Source organism: Zingiber officinale, chromosome 2A (assembly GCF_018446385.1).
Source record: "Zingiber officinale cultivar Zhangliang chromosome 2A, Zo_v1.1, whole genome shotgun sequence".
NCBI lineage: Eukaryota > Viridiplantae > Streptophyta > Magnoliopsida > Zingiberales > Zingiberaceae > Zingiber > Zingiber officinale.
Window position 1 is genome coordinate 71,535,267 of NC_055988.1, and position 9,675 is coordinate 71,544,941.

The window sequence follows — 9,675 nt, forward strand, 5'->3', positions numbered from 1 at the left end:
TATAAGGTTAACAAAACCATGTAGCTCAGCTGGTTGGGCCGGTTTTTCTCGGGTCAGTCCTACCCGAGGTCGTGGGTTCGAATCTCACCTTCAACGTTTTTTTTTTAAAACTTCTTTCTTTTTGTAACCCTACTAAACGACCTCCAAAAATTACGTAAAAATACTCTAAAAATTTCTAAAAATCTCTAGAATATTTTAAAAGTATTTCCAAATATTTTTATGGACTTTTAGAACTTGAAATAGGGAAAATTGGGTCGTTACAAAATAAAACTTCAATCTTACTAAAGCGCATATAAGCAATTACTCCATACAACAAATAATAAAGAAAGCATAAAAGGAAAACTTAAATACTTTCTTACTTGAAGATGGCAAAGATGGTGCTGATGTGTGATGCTGGAGAATGGGAACTGCTCTGATACCAACTGTAACGACCACCCTTCTTACTATACTATACTACTCTCTAAGGATGACCGTTACTTAACCAGTATGATCGAAACCACGAGGAGTCCTTACCGAAAAATTTCGGCAGAGTCTCTCCTGTACCGGTGATAATAATCATCAATACATGCAAAATAAACCATCAGCCACATGCGACTGGTATATATACTTCACCACCACGCAGTAATAAGACACAACAACTTTAAAAAAAACTATTCTAGCAATAGCAAATGAATAAATCTCCAACAATGGGAAACAACCAAACTAACAATGCATAATAGACTTAATTAGCAACATAAGAAAAAGGAAACAACTCTTTAACAATCTAAACTTCTCTAATAACATTAAAGAAGGACTCTAAACAACTTCTTAGCCAAGTCCCGAGGCTTCCATAGTTCAATATCACACACCATCCCCACCATCTTGTCGCCTTCTTCCTTATACTTTAGCTTTTCCTTTATCTGCAGTAGGAGGAATGCAAACTATAAGCCAATGCTTAGTAAGCGCTATCTAACTCACAAAACTCGAAAGAGCATATAATATGAAGAATGCTAAAACTGAAATGCTAAAGAGAAAAGCTACTCATGCTCAACTAATAGCAAAACTCTGAAAATAATCTGCATACTCATGATAAAAAAGAATAAAGCTGCATGCTGAAAGGTAAAGCTAATCAAACAGGCTGAAATGCTAAACATGTAAAGCTACTCATGCTCCTCTAATAACAAAGGAATCAAACATACTGAAATGCTAAACATGTAAAGCTACTCATGATCTTCTAATAGCAAATAACAGTAAGCTAATCTAAATAATATGCTAGCACAAAAGAAAGCTAAACTTACTGATTTTAAAACAAAGTGAAACTTCTTTCATTTGTTCTAAACTTATTCTTTTATCTCACTTGTTTAAAACTTATTCTTTTATACTTTTATACTTATGTGAAACTTATTTTACTTATTCAAAAGCTTATACTTATAATACTTCAAAATAGTAATCAACTTCTCTTGGGCTCAGGCGTAGTACCAAAGCGCGCTCCCTAATAGAGACTGGGGTAGCGAGCCACCAGTTCTACGAGGGTAAAGACCTCGGTCTTACCATGGCCAAGACCTCGGAATTGGTCACCTGGATTTGTTTAATGACAACCTCGGAAGTCGGGTACTAGCCTCTTCAAAGTAAAATATCTTAATTACTTCTTCTTTAAATGTCTTGACATTTTAAGAAGCACCTTGTGTGCCAAAATCCCTAAAGTCTTGACTTTGGGATCTACTTAAGGCCTTGGCCTTTTTCTTTCTTTTCTTTATCTTTCTTATACTTGTTATCTTAATATTCTTATAATAAAATGCCTTGGCATTTCTTTGAGCACTTGGTGTGCTACTGATCCCAATTCTTAAACTTAGGGATCTTATTAAGACCTTGGTCTCTCTTTCTTATAACTACTTATAAACCTCTAAGGATTTTATAGAACTCTTATTTTTTTCCACTTACATGCAGATCCTAGAGTTTTTATAGAGCAACAGGATTCTTTAAGCATATATCAACAGAATAAATCAAAGGAAAGCAAACCTAACTTCTTTAAGCATGCTACAACAGATATAAATCAATGGAAAACTAAATCTGAGTTCTTTAAGTATGCTACAACAGAATTAAATAAAGGAAACCACATCTGAATTCCTTAAGCATGCTATGTCAGAATTAAAACAAAGGGAAGCAAAATCTAAATTCTTTAATCATGCTTTAAAATAAGAAACAAAGAATCTACACTGCTAAAGGAGATAAACTGTAATGCTACAAAATAAAAAAATCTGCACTACTACAAAAGGTAAAAATCTGCAATGCTAAACTGCAATGCTAACAATTAATCTACATACTATACTTATTCCTTAAAGTCATTCACACAAACCAAACCAGTACTGAGCATGGACGAAAGGGGTCTAACAGCAATCAAATCCACATTGCACTGAATCTACAAAGCCAGCACTGAACACAATCTTTTCATTGCTAATCTACACAACTTAAAAGAAAACTAAAGCTGCGGTTAGGGAATAAGTGATAAAAGGGCTAACAACATACAAATGAATTGATAACAAATCAAAACTGCACTGTAGTAACTGTTCCTCCTGCTATGTGCCACGACAACAAAAGAAAACACAAGATTGCTAGCTTCCCTTTAAACCGAGCATGCTCATCAAGTCACAACCAACAAATCTAATGAAAATTGCTACTGTAACCTCAAAACCATACTTGTTCTACATGCTATGTGCCACGGCAACAAAAGAAAACCCCAAACACGATCATTCTGTATACCTAAATGTCACGGCAAGGAAAAACCAAGCTCAATCATAACTATTCTGCAGTAATCCTCCAAACCACAAACCTACATGCTTAATCTAGTTACTTTCTTCCCTTACGATCCATGGCAGAATTGTCAAAACCAAAAATCTTACAACATGCTTCGAATTCAAGGGAAACAAGGAAACATCCAAACAAAATCCAAAAACCACTCCTACCACAGGTGAGAAGCTACTTACAGCGTGTTCTTGGATTCAAACTGAGAAGAAAGGAAGGTTCTAGGGTTCGGAGACCTGCAACTCTCGGCCTCTTCTTGTGCCCGCGCATTCACCTTGCCGAGAGGAGCTCGAATCTGTGAAGAACCCACGGAGAAGGGTGCTCGCCGGCTGCCGGAGTCGCATAGGTTCTTGCTGTGTTTCCGCCCGAGAGGGAGTCGCGCCGTCGCGAGCACACAAGAGGGAGAAGGAGAGAAATTAGGTCTCGGGGAAAATTTAAGCCCTCTTTTCTTATAACTAGGGTTTCGTCGTCAACTATACCTTAAATATATTTCTCTCCTTCTTAGATTAGCATAGCCCGCTGGCACATTTAATCAGCCGGGTTTTGACCGAGTCAAAGGTTGTGGGTTCAATTCTCGACTTGGACATTTTTTTGTCAAAACTTCTTTCGTCTAGTAAAAATATCAAACGATCTCCAAAAATAGCATAAAAATACTCTAAAAATTTCTAAAAATCTCTAGAATATTTCTATAGCATTTCTAAATATTTTTAAATTACTTTTAGGACTCGAATTAAGGAAATTTGGGTTGTTACAACACCCGTAAGGGATCATATCCTCAAAATGATGGCCTATCTGAACAAAATACAAGTTCTTGGAGGAGAAATCGATGGGGAAACCCAGGTCGATATAATTCTCCAAACGCTACCGAGAAGTTTTGAGCAGTTCCGCCTTAACTATAACATGAATAAAAGAGAGTATACGTTGGCGGAACCTCTGACAGAACTACAGGCAGCAAAAGGTATATTTCGTCAAAGTTCTCAGATTCACTATGCTGAAAATGGTTCTACTTCTAAGCCGAAAGGCAAAAAGATGAAGAAATAGGTCTTTTCAGCAAAGAGAGTGAATAAACCTCAGGGACAAAAAGCTGGAATGAAGAAGCCGAAGGGCAAGTGCTTCATCTGCAAGCAGACAGGGCATTGGAAGACAGACTATCCTCGTAGGAAACAGAACAATAAAGGTATATCTCATACTCTAGTTGTTGAAACATGTTTAGCGGTGTTATCTACCAACACCTGGTGTATAAATACGGGAGCCACTAATCATGTCTGTAATTCCTTGCAGGGGTTCCAGGAAACCCGACAACTATCTCAAGGAGAGATTACCGTCTACATGGGCAATGCTACTAAGGTGGCAGCTGTTGCAGTGGGAGACGTCTACTTATCTTTTGATAGAAATAGAAAATTGGTTTTAAGAAATTGTCTTTATGTACCCAGTTTTAGAAAAAAATTTAATTTCAGTTTCTAAACTGTATTTGGATGGATATTCTGTTTCCTTTAATAACAATATGGTTATAAAGAGAAATAGGGTTATTATCTGTTCTGGTGCATTGGTTGGCAATTTATATACTTTAAATCCAATTTATCCCACAAATCAACAAATGAAAATTAATAACACATCTTCTAATTCCAATAAGAGAAAAGAACCTTCGGAGATGAACCAAGCGTATCTTTGGCATCTAAGGCTGCTTGGTCATATTAACTTAAGTAGAATTCAAAGGCTTATAGCTGATGGACTCTTGGGTTCATTAGAGTTGGAAAATTTTCCAACTTGTGAATCTTGCTTGGAAGATAAAATGACCAAGAGGCCTTTTAAGGCCAAGGGGTATAGAGCCAAAGAAGCGTTAGAATTGGTTCATTCTGATTTGTGTGGCCCTATGTCTATCTAGGCTAGAGGTGGTTTTGAATATTTTGTCTCTTTTATAGATGATTATTCAAGATATGGATACATTTACCTGTTGTGCCGCAAGTCTGAGTGCTTTGATAAGTTCAATGTAACGCCCACCCTTCTTACCCAACCAAAGGTGGCGCTACGTTCTTATACTACTTACGTACATGCTTTAGTTATAACAGCGGAAGAATAAAAACTTTAAAGAATTTAATTTATTAAGCATAATATCACATATTCTGATTTGTTCAAATGTGCATATGTTGATTCTATAACTATTCATATTAATTTGTCTGAATCGTTCTTTGCCGAGCCACCACCACACACATCACTATCTGCTCCTCCTGCTGCTCCGTTGTTCCGAATATCCGTCCCCCATATCTGCGGTACAAGGAAAGTAAGCTATGAGCACTCATGGCTCAGTAAGTTCCTTTCCTACTCACTGAAACCGAAAATCATCGTATATCAATATCATGCGTAATATCATAAGCATACAACATACAAGGGTATCATATTCATATCATATTATCACATGACATTATATCTAATCATCAGATAATTCAAGTACATATGTAGGCAATGCATCATGAATTTGAAAACTTATACTAATAAGTACTTGAAATTAATATCATCATTAAGGGGATCCCGGTTTGTACCACATAATACGCGCGCTTCATAGGTAGGTCCAAGGTAGCAAGTCTTGAACCCTATCATGCATACATACTAGGCCCGAGTCTTACTCCATCGACCTAGGGCATTCAGAGGCCCATTACTGACGAGGCCCGAGTCTTACTCCATCGACCCCGGGGCGTTTACGGAGCCCACCCATGGTACAAACCCATACAAAAATAACTTATCATGCATAACTATCATATCATGTCCTTAACAATCTTTCATGCATTTCTTTTCATTATGTATAGCATTTCCTATGCTATCACATATCATGGCATATTACATAACATAATTTCATTTCTTCATTTTGTATAGCATTTCCTTATGCTATCACATATCATGGCATATTACATAACATTATGTATAGCATTTCCTATGCTATCACATATCATGGCATATAACATAATTTCATTTTCTCCTCATTATGTTTAGCATTTCCTATGCTATCACATATCATGGCATATTACATAACATTATGTATAGCATTTCCTATGCTATCACATATCATGGCATATAACATAATTTCATTTTCTCCTCATTATGTTTAGCATTTCCTATGCTATCACATATCATGGCATATTACATAACATTATGTATAGCATTTCCTATGCTATCACATATCATGGCATATAACATAATTTCATTTTCTCCTCATTATGTTTAGCATTTCCTATGCTATCACATATCATGGCATATTACATAACATTATGTATAGCATTTCATAGAAGGAACCTTGCACTTAGTTCGGTTAGACAATAATCTTACTCACCTCTTTAAAATATTTTTGGTTGAAATCCTAAGGTTAGATACTCCTCTGATCATACATCATATCAATATAAAATCATGGAAAGGAATCCTTCTACATAGCATAGAAAATCTTATCATGAAATGAGGTCTTGTTTAAATCATCCTAGATTTGAAAACCTTTTCTTTAGCCGAATTTTCTTAAATTCTTTCCTAGGTTTTCTAATCCTTATAAATCCAAAAATCACATAAAAGCCTTGTACCACAGGTGAGGGGAAGCTTACTTCTTCGCTTAAGTTTCCTAGAGTTGAGAACTTGCTTGGACCTTTCTTCCTTGCTTGCTTTGCTCGGCACCAATGGAGGAGAGGAGTGGCTAGGTCTTTTGGTGGAGAGGAGGAGGAAGAAGAGGCTTCTCTTTCCTCTTGTGTTGCTCGGCAACAACAAGAGAGAAAGAGGGAGAGAGTGAAGAGGAAGAAGAGGTTCTTCCTCTTGTGTTGCTCGGCAACAAGAAGAAGAAGAGAGGGAGAGGTGAGTCTCAGCACAAAAGGGAGGAGAGGTGGAAAGTGAGTGAGGATGAAGTTGAAGTCACCCCTCCATGCCTATTTATACTAAAATGAGGGGAGGAAACTTGTCTTGATTCATCCTCCTTATTTACTTCTCTTCTTAATGTTAAGAATATTCTAGAGAAGATGCTTCTTGAGTTCTCCATTAATTTCTCTCTTTTCTTTCCTTTAATTAAAATTCCTATCTCTCCTCTTACAATATCCTCTCCTATCCCACTTGGTTAACACATGCATGTATCCACAAGAGAACCAAGGATCAAAACTTGGTTATGTATATTTTTACTTCTTTTTACTCCCTTTTCCTTTTTAGTAAAAAGAATCCTTTCTTATTCTTAACTACTTAGTCCTCTCTCTCCTTATCAATAATTCTCCTATCCCCTTTGGTATCCTATACATGTTCCTTACAAGAGATCCAAGGTTCAATCTCTCTTCTAATGTTTTATTTTCTTTTGTACATAATAATTCATATATTACCCTATTATGCATTATGCATAAATATTTCATACATGTATTCATATTTCTTCCTTTTGTCTACATTAATTCCATACATTATAAATCATGCATAGATGATTTATATTCTCAACTTTATGTTCTTTCATAATCATCTAAATCCTTCCCATCTTTAATATTAAATTTAGAATATCTACACCTTCTTTTCACTACATTGTACTCTCATTATCCTTACTTTCTTATCTAGGCTTTCTAGGGGTGTTACAATCTCCCCTACTTATTGAAAGTTCGTCCCCGAACTTAGAATAACAATTTCAGCATATCGGGTTCATCCGTGAACTCGAGGTATTCGCCAAAATATTCTACATCCTCGGGATCGTATTCGAAAGGGATATAGTCCATTTCTACAAGATTTTAAAGATTCATTATTCCTCTTATGTTATAGCCTAAGGTTCTTGTATCTAGGCTACCATTCATGCATCCTACTTATCATCATGCACTATTCTCTAGGGTATAGCTTAAGGTATCCTTCCTAGGCTACCATTCATGCATCCTAGAGTATCATACTATTTTTGCATACAAATAAATTATGCAACTGTACTTACTTGGAGCGACAGGAAGGAGCTTGATGTGTGTGTAGTGAGCTGGCAAAACTTGGCTCTGATACCACCTGTAACACCCACCCTTCTTACCCAACCAAAGGTGGCGCTACGTTCTTATACTACTTACGTACATGCTTTAGTTATAACAGCGGAAGAATAAAAACTTTAAAGAATTTAATTTATTAAGCATAATATCACATATTCTGATTTGTTCAAATGTGCATATGTTGATTCTATAACTATTCATATTAATTTGTCCGAATCGTTCTTTGCCGAGCCACCACCACACACATCACTATCTGCTCCTCCTGCTGCTCCGTTGTTCCGAATATCCGTCCCCCATATCTGCGGTACAAGGAAAGTAAGCTATGAGCACTCATGGCTCAGTAAGTTCCTTTCCTACTCACTGAAATCGAAAATCATCGTATATCAATATCATGCGTAATATCATAAGCATACAACATACAAGGGTATCATATTCATATCATATTATCACATGACATTATATCTAATCATCAGATAATTCAAGTACATATGTAGGCAATGCATCATGAATTTGAAAACTTATACTAATAAGTACTTGAAATTAATATCATCATTAAGGGGATCCCGGTTTGTACCACATACATAATACGCGCGCTTCATAGGTAGGTCCAAGGTAGCAAGTCTTGAACCCTATCATGCATACATACTAGGCCCGAGTCTTACTCCATCGACCTAGGGCATTCAGAGGCCCATTACTGACGAGGCCCGAGTCTTACTCCATCGACCCCGGGGCGTTTACGGAGCCCACCCTTGGTACAAACCATACAAAAATAACTTATCATGCATAACTATCATATCATGTCCTTAACAATCTTTCATGCATTTCTTTTCATTATGTATAGCATTTCCTATGCTATCACATATCATGGCATATTACATAACATAATTTCATTTCTTCATTTTGTATAGCATTTCCTTATGCTATCACATATCATGGCATATTACATAACATTATGTATAGCATTTCCTATGCTATCACATATCATGGCATATAACATAATTTCATTTTCTCCTCATTATGTTTAGCATTTCCTATGCTATCACATATCATGACATATTACATAACATTATGTATAGCATTTCCTATGCTATCACATATCATGGCATATAACATAATTTCATTTTCTCCTCATTATGTTTAGCATTTCCTATGCTATCACATATCATGGCATATTACATAACATTATGTATAGCATTTCCTATGCTATCACATATCATGGCATATAACATAATTTCATTTTCTCCTCATTATGTTTAGCATTTCCTATGCTATCACATATCATGGCATATTACATAACATTATGTATAACATTTCATAGAAGGAACCTTGCACTTAGTTCGGTTAGACAATAATCTTACTCACCTCTTTAAAATATTTTTGGTTGAAATCCTAAGGTTAGATACTCCTCTGATCATACATCATATCAATATAAAATCATGGAAAGGAATCCTTCTACATAGCATAGAAAATCTTATCATGAAATGAGGTCTTGTTTAAATCATCCTAGATTTGAAAACCTTTTCTTTAGCCGAATTTTCTTAAATTCTTTCCTATGTTTTCTAATCCTTATAAATCCGAAAATCACATAAAAGCCTTGTACCACAGGTGAGGGGAAGCTTACTTCTTCGCTTAAGTTTCCTAGAGTTGAGAACTTGCTTGGACCTTTCTTCCTTGCTTGCTTTGCTCGGCACCAATGGAGGAGAGGAGTGGCTAGGTCTTTTGGTGGAGAGGAGGAGGAAGAAGAGGCTTCTCTTTCCTCTTGTGTTGCTCGGCAACAACAAGAGAGAAAGAGGGAGAGAGTGAAGAGGAAGAAGAGGTTCTTCCTCTTGTGTTGCTCGGCAACAAGAAGAAGAAGAGAGGGAGAGGTGAGTCTCGGCACAAAAGGGAGGAGAGGAGGAAAGTGAGTGAGGATGAAGTTGAAGTCACCCCTCCA